At 36.2% G+C, this 20315-nt stretch overlaps 1 pseudogene; it reads left to right on the forward strand.

Annotated features, from left to right (window-relative positions):
- The window catches only part of LOC150021152 (ADP/ATP translocase 3 pseudogene), a 46753-nt pseudogene extending 26777 nt beyond the window's left edge, over window positions 1–19976 (forward strand).
- Window positions 19977–20315: the final 339 nt, after the last annotated feature.

Raw genomic sequence — 20315 nt, forward strand, 5'->3', positions numbered from 1 at the left:
TAATACTTTATCAGTTGTATCTCTTAAAATTCCTATATATATTCATATATATATATATATACATATATATATACATATACATATATATAATCATATCATATCTTTGGCCAAGAGTCCTAGTTTTATCTCTTTCAATTTTATTTTTTTATTTTCCTATTAAATAGTTTATTTATTGCATTTTATTTCCCTTAGCATATAACCTCCTATATCTTCTTTCCCTTTCACCCACCACTCCCCCTGAAATCACCACATTGTTGTCCATGTCCATGAGTTCTTTTTTTTTTTGCTCGATCCAACACCCAACCCTTGCCCCCAAGTTGTCAGCTTGCTCTCTATCTATGAGTCTTTCTCTATTTTACTTGTTAGTTCAGTCTGTTCATTTGAGTCTACATTTGAGTGAAATCAATTAGTATTTGTCTTACTCTGACCGAGTTATTTCACTTAGCATAATTCGAAAGAATACAAGGTCTGTCCAGAAAAAGTCCAGCCATTGTTAACATAATGGGAACGGTTTGCATGATTAATGTAACCTGGCAGCCAAGGAGAGTGGACTGGAATACATATGCATGAACAATGACAACTTCACTGTACTTCCTAGTCAGTGGGTACAGTAGATGCCACCGAGTGAGCATGTGTACGATGTGGCCACCACATTCAAAATGACTGAATGAGTAGAGCAATCAATCTGCATCAAATTTTATGACAAGCTTGAACATTTCTCCACAGAAACCATTTGGATGATTCATAAGGCTCTCAAGAGTGATGCAATGAGTGCAGCACAAATAAAAGTGTGGCACAAATGCTTCAAAGACAATAAAAAGTCTATTGAAAGTGATCCACATTCTGGAAGGCCTGCAACAAGCCAAACACCTGAGAATGTTGAATGTGTAGTGGCTGCAATCAACAAAGACTGGGGACAGTGTGAGAACTAGAAGCTGATCTGGGGAGTCCAAAGTCTACTGTGTCCAAGATTTTGACATAGGATCTTGGCATGAAATGTGTCATGGCAAAAATTTGTTGAGTGGCTTCTTCTACAAGAGCAGAAGGAACAAGGTGCTACAATTGCTAATTACTTGATTCAAACCACTACCAATGAACCAGATTTCCTCATGAAGCTCATAACCAGAGATGAACCATGGGTCTATGGCTATGATCCAGAAATGAAGGCCCAGTCATCTCAATGAAAGTCACCTGGTTCTCCAGGCCTGAAGAAGCTGTGGCAAAGACACAGCAAGATCAAGACCATGTTAACTGTGTTTTTTGGCTGGGAAAGTGTTGTCCACCATGAGTATTCCCCTTCAGGCCAAACAATTAGTAAGGAGTACTACATCAATGCTCTTTGTCAGTTGAGATATAAAATATGATAAAAATGGCCACAGCTATGGGCAATTGGTGATTGGCAGCTTCATCACAACAATGTACCCACTGAGGCATCACATCTCTTGCAGAGTTTTTTGGCAAAACATCAAATCACCCAGGTGACACAGATTCCTTACAGCTCAGATTTGGTACCCTGTGACTTCTGGCTTTTCCTAACACTAAAATTACTTTTGAAAGGGAAGAGATTTCAGACTGTAGATGAGATTCAGGAAAATACAATAGGGCAGCTGATAGCAATTCCAACAAAGGATTTTGCAGAGCGTTTGAACAGTCAAAGAGATGCTGGAAATCTGTGTGAGGTCCCAAGGTGCCTACTTTGAAGGGCACTGAAGCGTCATTATACTGTGTACAATGTTTCTTGTATCTTGTATCTTCTTCAGTGTATGTCTCTATTTTTCATATTACATGACTGGATACATTCTGGACAGACCTCCTCTTATATGTATCCCTATTTCAATTCTATTTCTTAAATTGCTATAGAATCATTTTGTCCTGCCCATGGATAAGGATAGCACAATCTTTCTTTGTTCTAATTACAAATGATCCCTGATATCAAGGAAATCCAAGGCTTAATTATTATTATTTTTTGTTGCTTTTTTTTTCTCTGATTTTTTCATCATTCTATCTGTGTGAAACCAGTGTCATGTAGGACAGTTAGAGAACACTGCTGAGAAAAAAACTAAAAAGTACCTCATTTAATTTCTCTGCCAATATCTAATCAGAGATGAGAAACTATAAAAAGCCATTTTTCATATTTTTCCATAAAGATCCAAAATATACCATTCCCTTGCAGAAAGCAGCAACAGTTTACCCTTTGGGATTAACATGTTAGGGAGGCTTTCTTTGAGTATTCTTATAAGTACAGCAGCTGCTTTTCTTTCTTATTTTGGGATCCTTTGATGATTTCTTGCTATCTTCTTAGAACACTAAATTTTAAGTTGTTGAAATAATTATAATGATGTTTATATATGGATAATGTTAAAAGGTAGCTTTTGAATATATTCTGATCCATGTAGGTCCCCTCTTTCTGACTTGAAAATTTAATGCCATATACTCAGGAAAATAAGATAAAGTCTTCCCCTGGAAGAAAGGATACTTTTTCCACGTTAATATTTACCCAAAAGCATATAAGTAATGTTCATTAAATATCCATAGAAGTAGAATATTGATTTAAAAAAAACACTGCACAGAATTAGGCTTGTATTTTTATGGGGAAATTTAGAAGTACCATTATATGTGAACACCATTGAGTTTTTTATTTCTAAAACCTTCATAAGAGTTGATTACAAATGTGAGAAAATCCAATAGTATATAGTGATTTTTCAATAAAAATTATCAGAGTTCAAGAACAAAGACAGAAATAATATTTAAATAAAAAATATGAACTATTTTTTAAAGAATGCAAAGGCTAGACCTGAAGAGCCTTTGAAATAGTGTCTTATAAGGACCTTAAGTCAGATGGCTTGAATGAATCAGAATTATCTTGGAAGAAAATTCCATTTTACAATCTGGGGTAATGATGACAGAGATGCACTTAGAAAAACAAAAAAGTGCATATAGAAAAAATTTGGTTCAATGTCTATTTGATACAGTATGTCAAGTCCTTCACTTGCCAAGACAACTATGAGAATTTATGAAATAGCAAAATTGTGACCTACATCTTATAGTTATTTTTTCCAATGAAAATGACGACTGATTATTTATCAAACAAATCAAATAAGGATAATTCTCTATAACTGAATTCTGAGTAATAAATATTTCTCTCAAGACCCTGACCTTACTAATTATGAAAATGTCTACAAAGTAAAGAAAACCCATCAATCTGATAAGTATGGTAATGCTTTATCTGCAGTTTAGGTCATCATAGCCAGTGGAGAAACCACAGAGGAGAGGAATCTTTGTATATGTGGTACCAGCTTAAGTAATATATCATGGCTTAATAGACACAAAAGAATCCCTGTAGGAGAGAAACTTTATAAATATTAGGTTCTATGGCTTTCATAGGGAGCTTTTAAGTGAGTGTGCCCACTTGTTTGTGGTTGTAATAATTTCTTCCACTATGGTTTAACTCTTCACCCCATCAAAGATGAGTTTCATTGACAATTCTGTTGATATCTATGGTGCCCATTGGCCCACCCTTTGACATTTCCAAACCTCAGTTTTCTGCTTACAAAATTTTCATTACACCAAATAAGCTCCCAATATTCTTTCCAGTTCTATATTTCACCTTTCTTTAAAAAGCTAGATTTTTATTTTCCTTTAGGTGAATAAAACTAATACTAATATGACTATACTAATATTATCATGAATGAGTGGAATTAGATATCCTCAGAAAAATTCCACACAATGATGTGGCTGGTGGGAATGTAGGTGGATTTTTTCACCGGTAAGTAAAGAAAAATTAAAACTTTAAGAAACTTCCAGATGTACATAATTAATTTCAATAAACCTCATATCAATTTATTTTGGAAAGTAGTTTTATTTAGTATCATTTGACAAGGCAGTATCAGTGGAATAGATGGCAATTTAAAAATTCTGCCTTCTAGAGTAAAAGTTACTTACAATAAAATCCATCCATTTTAATAATACAATTTGATGAATTTTGCGAAAAATATCTAGTTTTGACAAGTATCCTAATCAAGATATAAAATATTAGTAAAACTCCAAAGTTCTGTACAACTTATGATTAGTTTGTTCTTCTCTGCCATCCTTCTCCACTCTCATAACCACAAATCTGCTATATATCACTATGATTTTGCCTTATTCAGGATTGTTTAAAACATAACCATGTACCTAGCCTCCTTCACTGTTGAATAAGGCATTTAATATTCAACTGTATGGCTACAAAAATCAAATTTTCCTTCTAATTGATAAATATTATTCAATTTTATAAGTATACTACCATCTGTATATCTATTCACATCAGCGGTCACTTGGATCGTTTGGCCAGTAGAATAAACTTGCTATGTACAATCTTGTATGTGTCTTTCATGTGGTTAAGGTATTAACAACTGAGTTTATCCACTGAGGTTTTACTATTTTTCCCTTTGTAATTGAAAAATATTTTATGTGGTATACAGTAAATCTCCTTACCCACGGTTTCATTTTCCACAATTTCAGTTACCCATAGTCAACTGTGATCTGAAAATATTAAAGGGAAAATTCATAAACAGACAATATTTGTATTGATTGATTTTAGAAAGAAGGAGAGAGAGATAAAGAGATAGAAAGAAACATTGATTTGTTTTTCCACTTATTTATGCATTTATTGGTTGACTTTTGTATGTACCTTGCCTTGGGATCAAACCCACAGCATTGGCATATTGGTAGGATACTCTAACCAAATGAGCTACCCAGTCAGGACAGATAATTCAAGTTTTAAATTATGTGTCTTTCCTTCTGAGTGGTGTGATGAAATCTCCTGTTGATCTGCTCAGTCCCACCCAGAATGTGAATCATTTCTTTTTCTAGTGTATCCATGCTATATATATACTCCCCATCTGTTAGTCATACAGTTATCATCTAGGTTATTAGATCAACCATAGCAGGATCCCAGTGCTTTTGTTCTAGTCCTCCTATTTAACTTAATGTCTAAACTATCTCATCTTAGCATCTTAGCATGTAGGCATTTTATCATCTCACATCAACACCAGAAATTGGGTGAGTACATTGCAATATTTTGAGAGAGAGATTGTTACTGGTGAACAGTAAGTTGGAGCCCAGGAAGTCTCTCCATCCCAAACAAGATGGTGGCAGGGGAAGCTTCTTACACTGAGCATGTGAAAAGCCCTTCCCCCAAGTTCCCCTCCAGTCCCAGATTGATGGTTGGGACCAGGGGAAAGCAGGTACATGTGCCATAGGTGTCAAAATGGTGCAGGGGAGGTGCTGGACCAAAGAAGTCTGTCAATCTAACCTGGGGAAAGAACACATTAGTTTGGAGGTGAACTCATCTCAAGCATGTACAAGTTTGGGAAGTTGGTGAATCATTTTGAGAAAGCACCCATATCCAAAGCTGATATAAATCCAGGGGAACAAATAAGACTTTCTTGCTCATGGCTTGCTGCTCAGGAACTGCACACAGATGGTGCACTGGCCTATTCTCTCCACAGGCCATGTGGCATTATCAACTGTATGGCCCATGGCCTCTAGGAGAGATCCTCTCTCACTGGCTTGCTGACCTGGTAATGTGCTCACCAGTGCGTTTACGCATCTCCCCATTCATTGAGTATGCAACCTTGCCGCCCTAGCAGGCACATGGCCTGTGAGCTCCAGGAGAGAGCCTGAAGTGGATGGCAGCCAGGAACAAGCTATTCTATAGGGGCGATTGCTTAGCAGATGCCTGTAGCTTTCAAAGGATGGTACTTTAAAATGGAGCAGGAACTCTGGCTGAGGCTTTTGTTTTGGTCTTGCTGAGGATGGTTCCATTTTGTCTTGGTTTTGCTGAAGAAATGAGCTCTGAAATGGTAACCTGCCATTCTTCCAGATTGCAGAGCATCTGAATAAAATGCCTTTCATTTTGTATCAGCACCTGCCTTAGAAGTTTGGCTTTTGTGACAGCACGTATATGAACCCCTGTTTTTTGTTCGGTAACAAGATGACATTCACATAACTTTTACTACAGTATACTGTAGAAATTGTCCTATTTCATTTTTAGCTATTGTTGTTAATCTCTTACTGGGCCTAATTTATAAATTAAACTTTCTCAGAGGTATGTATGAATAGGAAAAGACATAGTAGATAGTGTTTGATATTATTCATGGTTTCAGTCACCACTGAGGGTCTTAATACATATTCCCACACATAAGTGAGGACTAAAGTACTTTTAGCCATGAGTCTTAGCACACTGCAAAAAAACTGATATTTGCCTAATGTTGCTTTTGCATTTTCTTCATTTCTCCTAGAATTATTCTATGAGGAAGTCTATTGCTTATTCATTTATTTATTTATTCAATGATATATTTTTATCAGAATAGACTCATGGATATTAATTTTGGTCTTTCTGTCAATCCAATATTGCAGTCATTTTTTTTTTTTTTTTGCTTGAATTGTTACAGTTTTGGCCACTGACACTCCATCACTTTGGCTTTTGTTTCTCTTTGCCATTTCTCCTTTGTTTTCTTCAAAAACTTTGTTATTTTCTGGCACCATATTATATTTCTAGCTTACCTTATACTTCTCTGCCCAAATTGTGGGAATCAACTATTTCTCCAAGGAGTCATAAGCCCTTTTATCAAAGAATTAAATTTAGAAACCAGTGCTTGAGACTAAGTGTGGTAATTGCTACTAGGATGTCACTAATTCTAGGCCCCCTCAGCAGACCAAACTATAATATATATATATGGGGGAGCAAAAAGATGGAATTATCTTCTGGAGGGCAGACCCCTTGTCTTACAGGCTTCCCCAACTGGCTGAGTGTTCTAGGAAACCACCCATATCAGTGTACCAGCTGGCATTGTTGTGAGAGGCTGCGTTCAGCTTCAGTGAATATTTTTAGGAGACTCTTTCAATGCATTTGCCCATTTCATGGTGGGTGATTTATGAGTGTACCTGCCCACAGTGCTCTGAGTTTTCAGCAGGTTTTGATGAAAAATGGCATGACCCCCATTTCTATTCACTTGATCTCACCCCAAGCAAGTTTTTTTTTGTTTCCCTAATTAATAAAAATCCTCAAAGGGAAACATTTTGCCGATGTGGAGGAGGCGAAACAAAAAATGGCAGAAGCACTAAAAGGCATCAAAATCAATTAGCTAAAATACTGTTTTTTGAGCAATGGAAAAAAGTCTTGATAGATGTGTCACATCAAATGGAGAGTGCTTTGAAGGTGACTAAATTTTAAACATATAAGAATGAATACACAATTTTTTATAAATAAATTCCATTTTGGGGAGTCCCATATATGTAATTCTAATAAAGTCTCAATTATGTTTATATCTGTATCTATGTCTATTATCTATCTTTCTATCCATCTACCTATATCTCTCATCTATTATTTATCATAAAGACCACAAGTTCAAACTGATTTATTCAACTCTAATAATTGACAGTTTTATTCTTAACATCCTCCTGTTCTTATGTATAAGACTTTATCTGGTGGCAAAACAAACAAATTTTAAAAAAAACTCACTTTTATCGTATACAATGTTGACTTATTTAAATAAAATTAATTAACATAATAACAGAATTTCTCGTCCATGCCCCCATTCAAAAGAAGTTTATTAATTAGTATATGCTTCTTATTTTCAAACAAGATAAAGTACTATTTTTTTTAAGTTACATAGGTTAGTTCTTTTGTTTTCCATCTCTAGAGAACCCCGATTAATACACTATGTAGCTTATTTTGGCTTTGTTCACATATTGTTGATTTTAATCATGTCTTTGTATTTTAAGGTATGTGAAACTATCAAAAGCTGCCTAAAGTTATACTCAAAGAAACTTTTTTTTTTTCCTTAACCATCTTATTACTTTTGGTTCCACCTTTTCACACCCATTTTTTTTAGCTTGTAGATTATACTTTCTGTAATTCTTTTGTACCAATGAACAGATACAGCTCTGTTTTCCTCTACCCCCTTCACTTTTCATAAAAACTATACATATTCTTTTGCACTATAGCTTTTCACTTAGCAGTATATTTTGGAAATCACTCTAAAGCAATTCATAGTCACATAGTACTGCATTATGTGGATGCAGCATATTTTCTTCATTATTTTTTTACTTAAGGGTATTTAGGCTGTATCCAATATTTTGCAATTACAAACAACACTAAAATAAATAACCTGACTCATATTATTTCTGCATTTTTGATAGTTCATCTTTAGAGTATTAGAAGTGAGATTCTTAAGTTAAAAAGATTAACACATATATAGTTTTGTTATTGACAAATTTCCTCCCAGAAGCGTGATAGTAATGTGCATTCCCAACTGCATTGTATGGGAGTATTTGTTTCCCCATAACATTGCCAAGAAAATTTGTTATACTTTGACTTTCCCAATCTGATGTATAAGAAATGGTATTTGAGTGTTATTTTTATTTGTGTCTCTCTATAAATGGGATTGAATATTTTTTATATGCTTTATACATATGTACACATATATAAGAGTTCACTTTTTTCCACTTTTTTTATTGGGAAAATGTAGCAACTGGGAAAAAATGAAATTATATATATATCTCATATCATATATACTAATAAACTCTACATTGATTGGAGACCTAAATATTAAAAATACATCATTTTTTGAAAGTATATTATATTTTCACATAAAGGCAAAAGGAGAGAGATATAGCATATAAGATATACTAGGTCATTTTCTTCTGTTACATATGCATTAATTTGTTGTATTGTTTGAGAATATTTGATTTGAGCAAGAAAAAATTGATGAATCTCATAAGCTAAATATAGATAAGAAGTCAGAATGTAGAGCATGTGTGAAACATAAAGAGGATGGAAGGACTAAGAACACTGATTATTCATGAGATACTAAATATGCATGAGATACTAGAGGTACTAAATAACAAGATACATTAAATATACATAGGACATACAGAGCATTCATGATTTATGAAGTCTTAATTGAGCCACCCATTGGACACTCATTTTGTCCCTGACAGTTTTATCCCCATGAAAGTCATATAAAACCATCATTTTTCAACAAGTTAAATGGCAAACTACAGCTATAAGTCAGCCAAACGTGCCATGTCTGTCTGATAAAGCAAGAGTATGTCATTTGCCCTGGGCATCTTCACAGAGTAGGCTCCCTTGCTTGAAATTCAACTCTCATTCTGTTAACCATGTCTTCCTAGAAGAATAAAGAGACAGGACAATTAAACATTGTGTAAGACAGATTCAGGTAATATAGTCCTTCCAATTCACTTTCACTTTATACTAAATGTGTTAACTTACTCCATCTCCTTCCCCTTGCTTCACGCTATGTGTATAAATGTACTTAGTAAACTTTGTGATTCAGGTATTTTAATTTTATTTGTGAACCTTTCTGTTTCATGATCATGGGAAAAGTTTCCTTGTTAGTGTATTTGGAGTTTGCTATTGCATCAAGCAAATGCCCCCACACAACAAGGGAAATAAATCTTACTTAGTTATTTTGTTGGTGCAGAATAAAATCAATATTACGTTCAGGTGAGTGTGTACTACAGTTATGAACTCTTCATCTTCACAGAAAATCAACTTGATTTCCAAATACCAATAATTTTGTCACCAGAAATAGACATGAATATATATGCAGGTTTCCCCACTATCTGAGAGTAGAGAATTTCTATAAAATATTTCAAATCCAAATGGTGGAAAGTAAGAAACTGAGGACATATCTTGCGAATGAATGCACAAAATAAATAGAAGTAAAGCACAAATGCATGCAGACAACGCTGAAAGCCACAGTACCTTGACGCTGAGTGCAGTCCCTGGTAAGGAGCTCGGCAGTGCCGCTCTTGCTACCCAGGGTGTGCTCTGCCTCTGTAACAATTTGCTGCAAAACAAACTCGGAACATTATTTGTACTTTTTATCTTTTTTCATAATAGTGAATATTCTCTTTGGCTTTCTTTTGGTTGACAAAACAGGTACTACTGTATGCATTTCATAAAAGCAAAGTGTCATTGTTGGCACATGCAAACCTAGGGAAAAACCCTGAGGCCAAAAATCTAACTTCATAAGCGGAACACAAGTCAAGACTGAAGAAAGAGGCTGGCCACTGCTGCCTGGAAATAACCGAGTTTATTAAGGAAAACTTACATATGAGACATTTCTTGGCTTACTTTAAGACAGTGGATATCCCTCATGCCACTTGGGGAGCTTACAGAAAAATTCAGTGGAAAGTACAGCATTCCCATATACCCCTCTTCCCCCTAGTTTCCCCTGTTATTAACACCTTGCATTAGTATGGTACATTAGTTGCAACTGATAAGCCAATATCAGTACAATATTATTAAATAAAGTCCATGGTATACATTAGGTTCACTTTTTTTAAGACAGAGAATGAGAGAGAGAGAGAAATATCAATTTATCATCCCATTTATTTTATTTATTCATTTGTTGGTTGATTCAAGTATGTGTCCTGACTGGAGATTGAACCCACAACCATGGCATATAGGGATGATGCTCTGAGCCACCTGAGCCACCTGCCCAAGGCCAGCTTCAATCTTCATGTTATACATTGTATGGGCTTTGACAAGTATTTAATGACACACATTAGATTTTTGTCAGTACGCCCTTCTGCTTTCACGTAGGTTTTTTTCAATAGGTTTTATTGAAGGATAACATACATACTAAAATGTGCACACTATATACTCTGTGCAAGGAATTTTCAGAAAACTCCTGTGTAATCAGCACCCATGTCAAGAAACAGAATATTACCACCAGCTCAGAAACCTCCCAGATGTCCCTCCCCACAAAGGTAACTGATATCCTGACTTACAGTAATATGTTAGTTTTACCTGCTTTTTTGTTAGTTTTTTCATTGTTTGTTTTTTGTTCTTATGCATCCTCAAGAGAACCACACCTAGAGTTGTTCATAGGCACTCACACCAGGCTCTGGTGAAAGGACAGTGGTTCCAAGGGTGTGAGAGTCATACAAGGAGACACTCAGTTGTGTGGCTCCAGGGCAAGGGCTGAAAGGCCAGCTGTCATTGTCCTTGTGTTAAGTTCTCCTCCCACACGGCCAAATCCGAATCTGCATTAACCTGATTAACACCACTCGCACCACCCCCTGGTGACATCCTGAGACCCCGCGCCACCCAGCTCCAGGTTCTTTCAGTGGCTGAGCCTCCTGGACAGCCCGCAGGCAGCAGCAGGCTGTGTGGTGCTCTACTCCTTTCGCAGAGTGGCCAGAGGCCCGGTACAGGTGGTACCCAGTTTCAGTTCTCAGCACAGACTCTCCAATGCACCACCAGGCCCTACATGGATCATTGGTAGCTCTTACCAGACAGTGCCAGGCAAGTCAAGGCAGCAATTGATCTTGGCCTGACCCAGAGCCTCTCCCATAAGGAACAAGAACCAACACAACCACTGGAAGGCTTCAGACAACTAAGATGTCTGCCCAGTGGGCTCCGCAACCAGTACACTCAAAGAGTGGTCTCAGCAGATAGCAGGACCCACTGGAGTCTATTCCATGGGGTCAGCACCTGCACAAAAGTTCATATACTATGGTTGTAGCAAAAAAAAAATGTTAACCTGAAGGTCAGCATTATCCACTGATGTGCCAAGAGCAATCAAGGCTCAACATGACCCATACAAGGGACACTCCTGGAACACCCAACTCAGATGATCAGGGAAACCGGGGTCTACAGAACACATTCTACATAAGGTCTCTTTGCCAAGACTGGAAGATGAAGCATATCTGCCTAATATATACAAATAAATACATAGAGGCAACCAAAATGAGAAAACAAAAAATCATGTCTCGAATGAAAAAACAGGAGAAATCTCCAAAAACAGAATTAAATGAAATGGAGGTAAGCAATCTACCAGATGCAGAGTTCAAAATGCTAGTCATAAGATGCTCAAGAAACTTAGTGAGAACTCAACAAAGACATAGTAAGAATAAAAAGAAGACATAGAAATAATTTTTTAAAAAGAGGTCACAAATGAAGAATACAACTTAAATGAAGAATATACTAGAAGGCATCAACATCAGATTAGATGAAACAAGATCAAATCAGTTGTTTGGAAGATAAGGTAGCAAATTAATAACCAATCAGATCAACAAAAAAAGAAAAATGAATTAAAAAATAAAGATTGCTTGAAGGACCTCTGGGACAACATTGAGTGTAACAGAATTCGCATCACAGGAGTACCAGAAAAAGAAGAGAGAGCAAGAAATCAAAAACCTATTTAAAGAAATAATAATGGAAAATGTCCTTAACCTGGCAAAAAATTAAACATACAAGTTAAGGAAGATCAGAAAGTCCAAACCAAATAAACATAAAGAGACCCACACTAGACACATCATAATTAAAATGCCAAAGGTTAAAGACAGAGAGAGAATCTTAAATACAGCAGGGGAAAAGTAGTTAGTTATATACACAGGAGCTCCTATAAGTCTCTCAGCTGATTTCTCAACAGAATCTTTGCAGGCTATAAAGGATTAACAGGAAATACTCAAAATGATAAAAAGCAAGGACTTACAACCAAGACTACTCTATACAGCAAGGCTATCAGTTAAAATTAAAAGAAAGATAAAGAGCTTCCCAGACAAGAAAAAGCTACAGGAGTTCATCACCACAAAAACAGAATTACTAGAAATGTTAAAAGCACTTTTTTTTAAGAAGAAAAAGAACAGAAATATGAATAATAAAATGACAATAACTATATAACTATCAATAATCACTTTAAATGTAAGCGGCTTAAATATTCTAATCAAAAGACAGGGTAGCTGAATGGATAAAAAGAAGAGGACCCATATATATGCTGTTTCCTAGAGATCCACTTAAGATCAAAAAGCACACTCAGACAGAAAATAAAGATATGAAAGGATATTTATTGTGAATAAAAAAAAAGCTAGGGAAGCAATATTTATATCAGACAAAATATATTTTTGGTGGTAACACTCACACCTGTCAGAATGGCTGCCATCGATAAATTAAAACAAGTGTTGGCAAGAAGGTGGAGAAATGGGAACCCTTGTTGCACTGTTGGTGAGAAAGCAGAATGGTCCAGCCACTATGGAAAATACTAATGAGTTTGTATCTCTCAGATCAATCACGCCCTCTGTCAGGTTAAGATGAAGAACCCTGTGTGAGCTTTCTCTCTCTCTCTCTCTCTCTCTCTCTCTCTCTCTCTCTCTCTCTCTCTGTATCTCTCTCTATCTATCTATCTCTCTCTGTCTCTCTCCATGCCTGTCTCTTTCCTCTTCTTTTCTTCCTTCAAGGAGTATACCTTTGCTTTCCTTCTCTTAAGCTCCAGTAGCCCTTCTTTTGCTTCTGTAACTGGTTTCCTGAGGCCACGCAGTACAGCCTAGCTCATTTCTTCTATATCCATGACTTTTCAAGTAAGTATTTTGTTTGTGTTTGTGTTCTTGGCTCTGAATTCTTTCTTAGCCAAGCTCAAGGACTGAGGTCAAACTTTGCCAGGGACATCTTGTGCCTTTCACCATTAATAACTATGCTAATTTTTAAGTAATCATTCCAAAACTATTGTATCAATTACAAAATTCTGCTATAGCAATAAAATTACTGTTTAAGTTCTCTCATATTTCATATAAATCTAGGCATTTTTATATTATCACCCGTAGCAGTCTCTTATGGTTGCCTATTAACATAAATTTACCTTCTCCTTTGTTTACAGACCCCAGTTTGTTTCCCTCCATGGAAAGATAACTCTGTCCCATCTCAAGGAGTTTTTCTTAAGGTTATTTGTGGCAACATGGTTACAGTGATTAGGTCAGAGGCATGTGACTTAATTCTGGTCAATGATATGTAAAGAAATGTCTTCAGAGACTTATAGGGGAAAAATCTATTTTATTTAAAAGGAACCAAGAAGAAGAAATTGTTATCTCCTTCCTTGTGTCATTGCTGTGTATCATTGTGACAGAGCTGTTGCTGCCATCAAAGGACTGGAAGAGAAGCTTCTAGCTCACTGAATGTGGCTGAGGAGTATACATAAATAAATAAATACATAATAAGGATGAATACAAAGTTCAAAATGCTAGTCATATTCATTCTTATTTCTACCCACTTATTTATTTCAAGACAATATTAATCATAGCCTGGGTCATAGTGCCAAATGATTAATAAAGTGCAATATTTAAATGAAAATCTCTTATTGTTAAACTATATAATTATAAATTACTATAAAATTATCTGACTCTATTATAGTGATGACATTTTAGTAAATTTTAAAGAAACAAGCATGTGTCTCCTTAAAATGTCATATTTTATTTATTATTCATAATACTGTTATTTTATTTCTTTACTCAAAGTTCATATATATTTTAATACTATATTCAGGAAGAGGGAGAAGATAAAAATTTGTGAGAGTTAAGTTTAATTTCAAAAACTTGTAAATTGTATATACTTTTCTTTAATTTTAAATTCCACCCTTTTCTATTGCTGACCTAAAGCAGTAGAATAAGAAAGAATATAAGGGATACAAAATTATGTTGATAAAATCTGACTATGGATATGTCCATATGTTTAAATTCAGTCTTCACTATTATCACTCTTTCTAGCTCCATTTAATTCTTTAGAGCCAGGAAGTCTCCAAGAACCTTTAACTACAAAGAATTTACACTTTCCTCTATCCACAAATTCTAATGCTAAATTGAACAAGAAGGAGAGTCCATCTTTAGTTATCATATCTCATGCTTAATATTCTAACATTCTTTTTTTAAGTTCTAAAAGAATAATCATTGTCAAGTGAAATATGAGTTAGATGTGACAAGTTAATTTCACAACTTTTAAATGTAATAAGGCAAAGCAAATGCTAACTGTGTGCACAAAACCAAAACTGCTTTGGATGCTAAATTAAATTAGTGTTAACATCCATTCTGTTGTAGGAACACACATAATTTTCTTCCCACCTTCTAAATTCTTCTGGTTGGGCTAATAATCACTTTAACATGACATATATTAGCAAGAGAAAAAAACTAAATTTAATACATATATATATGCCGGTGTGTTGTAAGAATATGAGACCTGAGGCAAATCAGGTATTTGGGCTTATATGCCATTCTGGAGATCAGGGAAAGGGGGAATTGTGATTGAAGCAAATCATATGGAGATATCAAAGCAAATTTTCAGTAAATAAATGTTTGCTGGCCCATTTTTAATAATGGGACACATAAAAGACTTTGTTCAAATGGGCTCAGATAGGTTCTTCCCTGCACATCAAACACAAGTTTGTTTGTTTTATAATCCTCACCAAAGGATATATTTATTGATTTTAGGGAGAGAGAAAGGGAGAGGGAAAGAGAATCATCAATGTAAGAGAGAAACATCTGTCGGTTGCCTCCCACAACCTAGGTATGTGCCCTGACTAGGGATCAAAACTGCAGCTTTTTGTGACAAAGCTCCCACCAACTGAGCCATCTGGTTAAGGTCCATCATATGCTAGTTTTATTAAACTACAATTATCTATTATGATAGCTCCCTTCCTGAAACAGTTTCTCTATCCAAATTCTTTTTAGGCAATTAAAGGGAAAGTCATATTTTTTTTCTCAATGTTTTCTTTCTTTAAAATGTCAGCTTAAAAATAATATCTCAAAAGGCATTTTAGAGGGTAGGCAAACTCTGCTCCCCATCATTATCTTATTACACAAATAAAAATTTTCTAAACTTAATAGGATTCAACAGTATAGCTTTATTATGTTAGTTCTATATGTAATAAAAAATATTTTTACTTATTGTGCTAGATCTCTATATTTCTGTATAAATATAAATATATAATTGTTGAGGAAAAATGAACAGAGACCTGGAAGAAATATAAAACAAATAGCAAGTGGAAGTAACACAAAACCTTATATATATTTAAATTAAATGCAAATGATCTAAAGCAATCCCATTAAAGGGTTTAATTTGTGGTCATACGTTTTCTAAATTTAAATTATCTTTGTTTATAAAAATGCTAGTCTAGGGGTTTAGAAAGAACTACCCCAAAATGTGCCACTCTGTCATGCAGATAATTTCAAGTTGCGAACAATCAAGGCCCAGAAGGCTCAGAAAGAAACTTTGAACTTCTTTTTAACTGCCTGAAAGAATTTAGACCAAAAATTTCTCCATATATAACAATATTTTAGTATGAGGTGTGACAGATAGAGAAGAACCTAGAAAGGCCCATTTGATCAAAGTCCTCTAAGTGTCCTCCTGTTTTAAGATGGTCCAATAGACATCTGTTTACTGAATAATAACTTTTTCTTCCTGTGAATTGCCTTACTTCTTTCTCCTTAGTTCTAAATAATATATTACAGGAGTGGGCAACAAGTGGTTTACAGTTGTTTGTATGGAAAATAATACAATAAGTAAAAAATAATAATACCAGAATAAACTCTATGTTTCATGTACTCACAACTGTAAACCTACTTTGCTTGATACATCTCCAGGTCTGTCCAGAAAAGTCCAGCCATTGTTAATATAACGAGAACAGTTTGTGGGACATAGTTGTAACTTTGCAGTTAAGGAAAGTGGACTGGAATGCACATGAGTGAACAATGATGACTTCACCACACTAGTCAGTGGGGGAAATAGGCACCCTTGAGTAAGCATGTGTACTGTGTGACTGTCACATTCAAAGTGACTGAGCAAGTAAAGCAATGAAGCTGCATCAGATTTTGCATGAAGCTTGAACATTCCTCCACGGAAAGTACTTGGGTGATTCAGAAGGCTGCAGCTATGGGCAACTGGTAACTGGCACTTTCATCATGACAATGTATATGCTCATGCATCACATCTTGTGCAGAGATTTTTGACAAAACATCAAATTACCCAGGTGATTCAGCCCCGCTACAGCCCAGACTTGGCGCCCTGTGACTCTAGCTTTTCCCAAAACTAAAATCTCCTTTGAAAGGGAAGAGATTTCAGACCATCAGTGATACTCAGGGAAATACATCAGTATAACTGATGATATTGAGAGAACTGTATGAGGTCCCACGGTGCCTACTTTGAAGGGGGCTGAGGTGTCATTGTCCTAATGTACAATGTTTCTTGCATCTTCTTCAATAAATATATCTATTTTTCATATTACACAACTGGATACCATATATACACAATTTTACTGTACTGTGTTTGGAATTTTCATGCGTAAGTGAATTCCCTGTCTGTATGTATTAAAACTTGATTTTCTCCTGTTTGTATGCTGTATGCCACTTGAATTATTAATGCAGCCAATAGAACTAAAAGAGGGAGGGGGAAAGTTTTTCCATCACAACACTAGTAAGAACTAGGAAATTAAATTGGCATTTGAAGTATAAATAAAATGAGATTTGCCTGAGGAAAAAGGAAGCTAAATATCATTCTAATAATTTAAGTACTACTGAAGAGGATAACCTCAAAATTACTTAATCCATTCAAATTAGAAATTACATTACAGTGTTTACCTTTTTGTATTTTATTATATTAGCTTTCTAACCTGTTTTACAATTCATTAGTTATAAATATTAATTTACTCATTCATTTTTCCATTTATTCAACAAATATATTTGAACACTTATTACATGCCAGGCGGTATGTAAATGCTATTGAAAAAGTAAAACACACACACATTTAGGACTAAAAGGGAGCTCAAGAGTGTGTGGAAGGGATGCAGCGTTCATGTTGCAATTTGGACAACATAGGCCTCAATGTGATCATGACAACTGAGCAGACATGAAAGGTATAGCATTAACAAGGCTAATTTCTGGAAGAAATTTCCAGCCAGTTCAAATGTCCTAAGATAGGAATGTATCTGTCCTGAGCAGGAAGCTGCAAAGAGATCCTTGTAAATTAAGCAGCATGAGAGACAAGAAAAGTTTGACTTTTTTTTTTTTTTTTAGTGAAATGAGAAACTACTTATAAGGTTTCAAACAGAAGTGAGACATGATTTAACATACATGTTTTAAAAATATAGCTAAGCAGGGATAGAAATAGAAACCAGGTAGGAGGGCATCATGGTGAAATAGGTCAGAGAATGGGGACTCAGATCAGAATCATAGAAGTGGTGATAGAAAGAAAAGTGGTCAAATACTGAATATATTTTAAAGGTACAACCAACAAGATTTCCTGACGACGTTGATTTTGGGTGTGAGAAAAAAGATTAAAGATATCTCCCAAGTTTTGGGCCTGAACAAATGAAAGAATGAGTTTCCCACTAAATGTTTTATGAAAGGCTGTGCTTGTAGCAGGAGAGGAGGTGGAATGACCAGAACACTAGCTTTGGACACCTTGAGTTTCTGAGGCAGCTTAGTAAGATGCTAAGAGAATTCCTTGCCAAATGGCATGAGGAAAACAGAGACAGACAGTTAAACTTAGAATGTGGTTTACACGTTCCCCACCAGGCCAGGGCCAACCCACATTGTCCCTGGTCTCTCTGGTGAGAGTCTTTGAAGGTGAAACTAACCAGACAATGACTCTGACCCTTCTATGTGCTCATTTTGATGCATCAGCATATCAAAGGATACACCTGGAAAGCTGATGAATATTCTATTTAAAGTCTCCTCTGAGACTGACCCTAAAATTCCTACCCTTAGAAAACAAAAACCCTCAAGATAAAGAACCCAGTGCACTCTCTCTCTAGTAAGAAAACAAATGCATTTTAGTTAAGTGAATTGTGTGTTGACTACTGCATGTAGTATTCAAGTATCTGTCTTTGTTGAAATTTTCTTGTCTGTTTCCAAATTTTAGTTGGCTCAGACATATGAGGGTAAAAGTACTTGTTAACATCATCAGACAATCTGCTTGCTACTGTTTTATTTTCCTAGAAAATATATGTAGCATTTTTCATTATTAAACATGCTTTTCAATTCTAATTGGAAACATGTTTTTAATCATTGTCAGAGTATAGTATTATTATTTATATGTAATTATAATTTTACATGTAAACACTGGAATCTCTTTAAAATTTCATTAAAATTGATTGATCTCTTTTTGTTCCTGGTGGTGCCATTGCTGAGGCTACAGAGCCTGCCTTCTGCCCTGTGCCTCTTCACCTCTCCACTGGGCTCTAAACCCAAAGCAGTTCACCTCCCACTGTGCCACTAGGATTGAATGGATCACTAACCCTTTGCCAAAGGCATCCTGGCCTAAAGGCATTGCTGCCCTTATCTGCAAGATGGCCCTAGCCCCACTCCAGTGATCAAACTGCTGATACAAATGCAACATGCCAGTAAGCAGATCATGCCTACAAGCAGTATAGGGGCATCCTGGATTGTATTGTGCACATCACCAAGGAGAAAGTCATGCTGTCCTCTTGAGGGATGACATGACAAAGGTCATCTGCTACTTCTCCATGCTAGCTCTCAACTTCGCCTTCAAGGAGAAGTACAAGCAGGTCTGGAGGATGTGGGCAAGCACAGGCAGTTCTGTAAGTAAATATTTCACTGGCAATGTGGCCTCCAATGGTGCAGCTAGGCCCTTCCCTCTGCTTTATCTACCCCTGGATTTTGCCAGAACTTATCTGGTGGCTGGTGTGTGGAAATCAGGCACTGAGCAGGAGTTCCAAGGCCAGGGCGACTGCCTGGGGAAGATCACCAAGTCTGACGGCTCCTGGGGCCTGTACCAGGGCATCATCTTCTACCAGGCGACCGACTTCAGCCTGTACACATGGTCAAAAGCATACTCTGACCCCCAAGAACACCCACATTGTGGTGAACTGGATGACCACCCAGACTGTGATGGTGGTGGCTGGCCTGTTCTCCTATCCTTTTGACACTGTGAGGTGGCAGATAATGATGCAGTCAGGGCACAAAGGAGCTAACATTTACAGGGAGACCATACACTGCTGGAGGAAAATCTTGAAGGATGAGGGGGAAAAAGCTTTCTTTAAAACCCCTGATCCAACATTCTCAAGGTTGTGGGCAGTGTCTTCCTGCTGGTCCTGTAGGAACAGTTGAAGAAAGTGATCCAGGTGTGTACCCTCCATCCCCTCACCTACACACAGCGTCAGGAAAGTTCCATAGAATAATTAACTGTTAGAGACCAATGTTCTTCCAGAAATTCCAATGTCCTTGTCCAACTATATCATGTGTAGAAGGCTGGGGAGGTCTCTAGATTGAGTTCATTGTGATATGAGATGCTGGCACCCTGATTCCATGCATTAATTAGGGAGAAGGGAAAGCCTCACATCTCCCTGGGCACACACAGACCTACACCTACGTGCTTATAACCTCTAACTATTTATTTAAATGAAATCATGCCTTGCATTTGTACCTAAGCACTCTCCTCTTTTGCTCAGCTGAGTATATGCTATTGTGATCTGTGTTTGAAATTATGCTGCAAACAATTAAAGCCAGATGGAGAAAAA

This window comes from Furipterus horrens, unplaced genomic scaffold, assembly GCF_987537825.1.
Source record: "Furipterus horrens unplaced genomic scaffold, mFurHor1.1.pri manual_scaffold_1, whole genome shotgun sequence".
Classification (NCBI taxonomy): Eukaryota; Metazoa; Chordata; class Mammalia; order Chiroptera; family Furipteridae; genus Furipterus; species Furipterus horrens.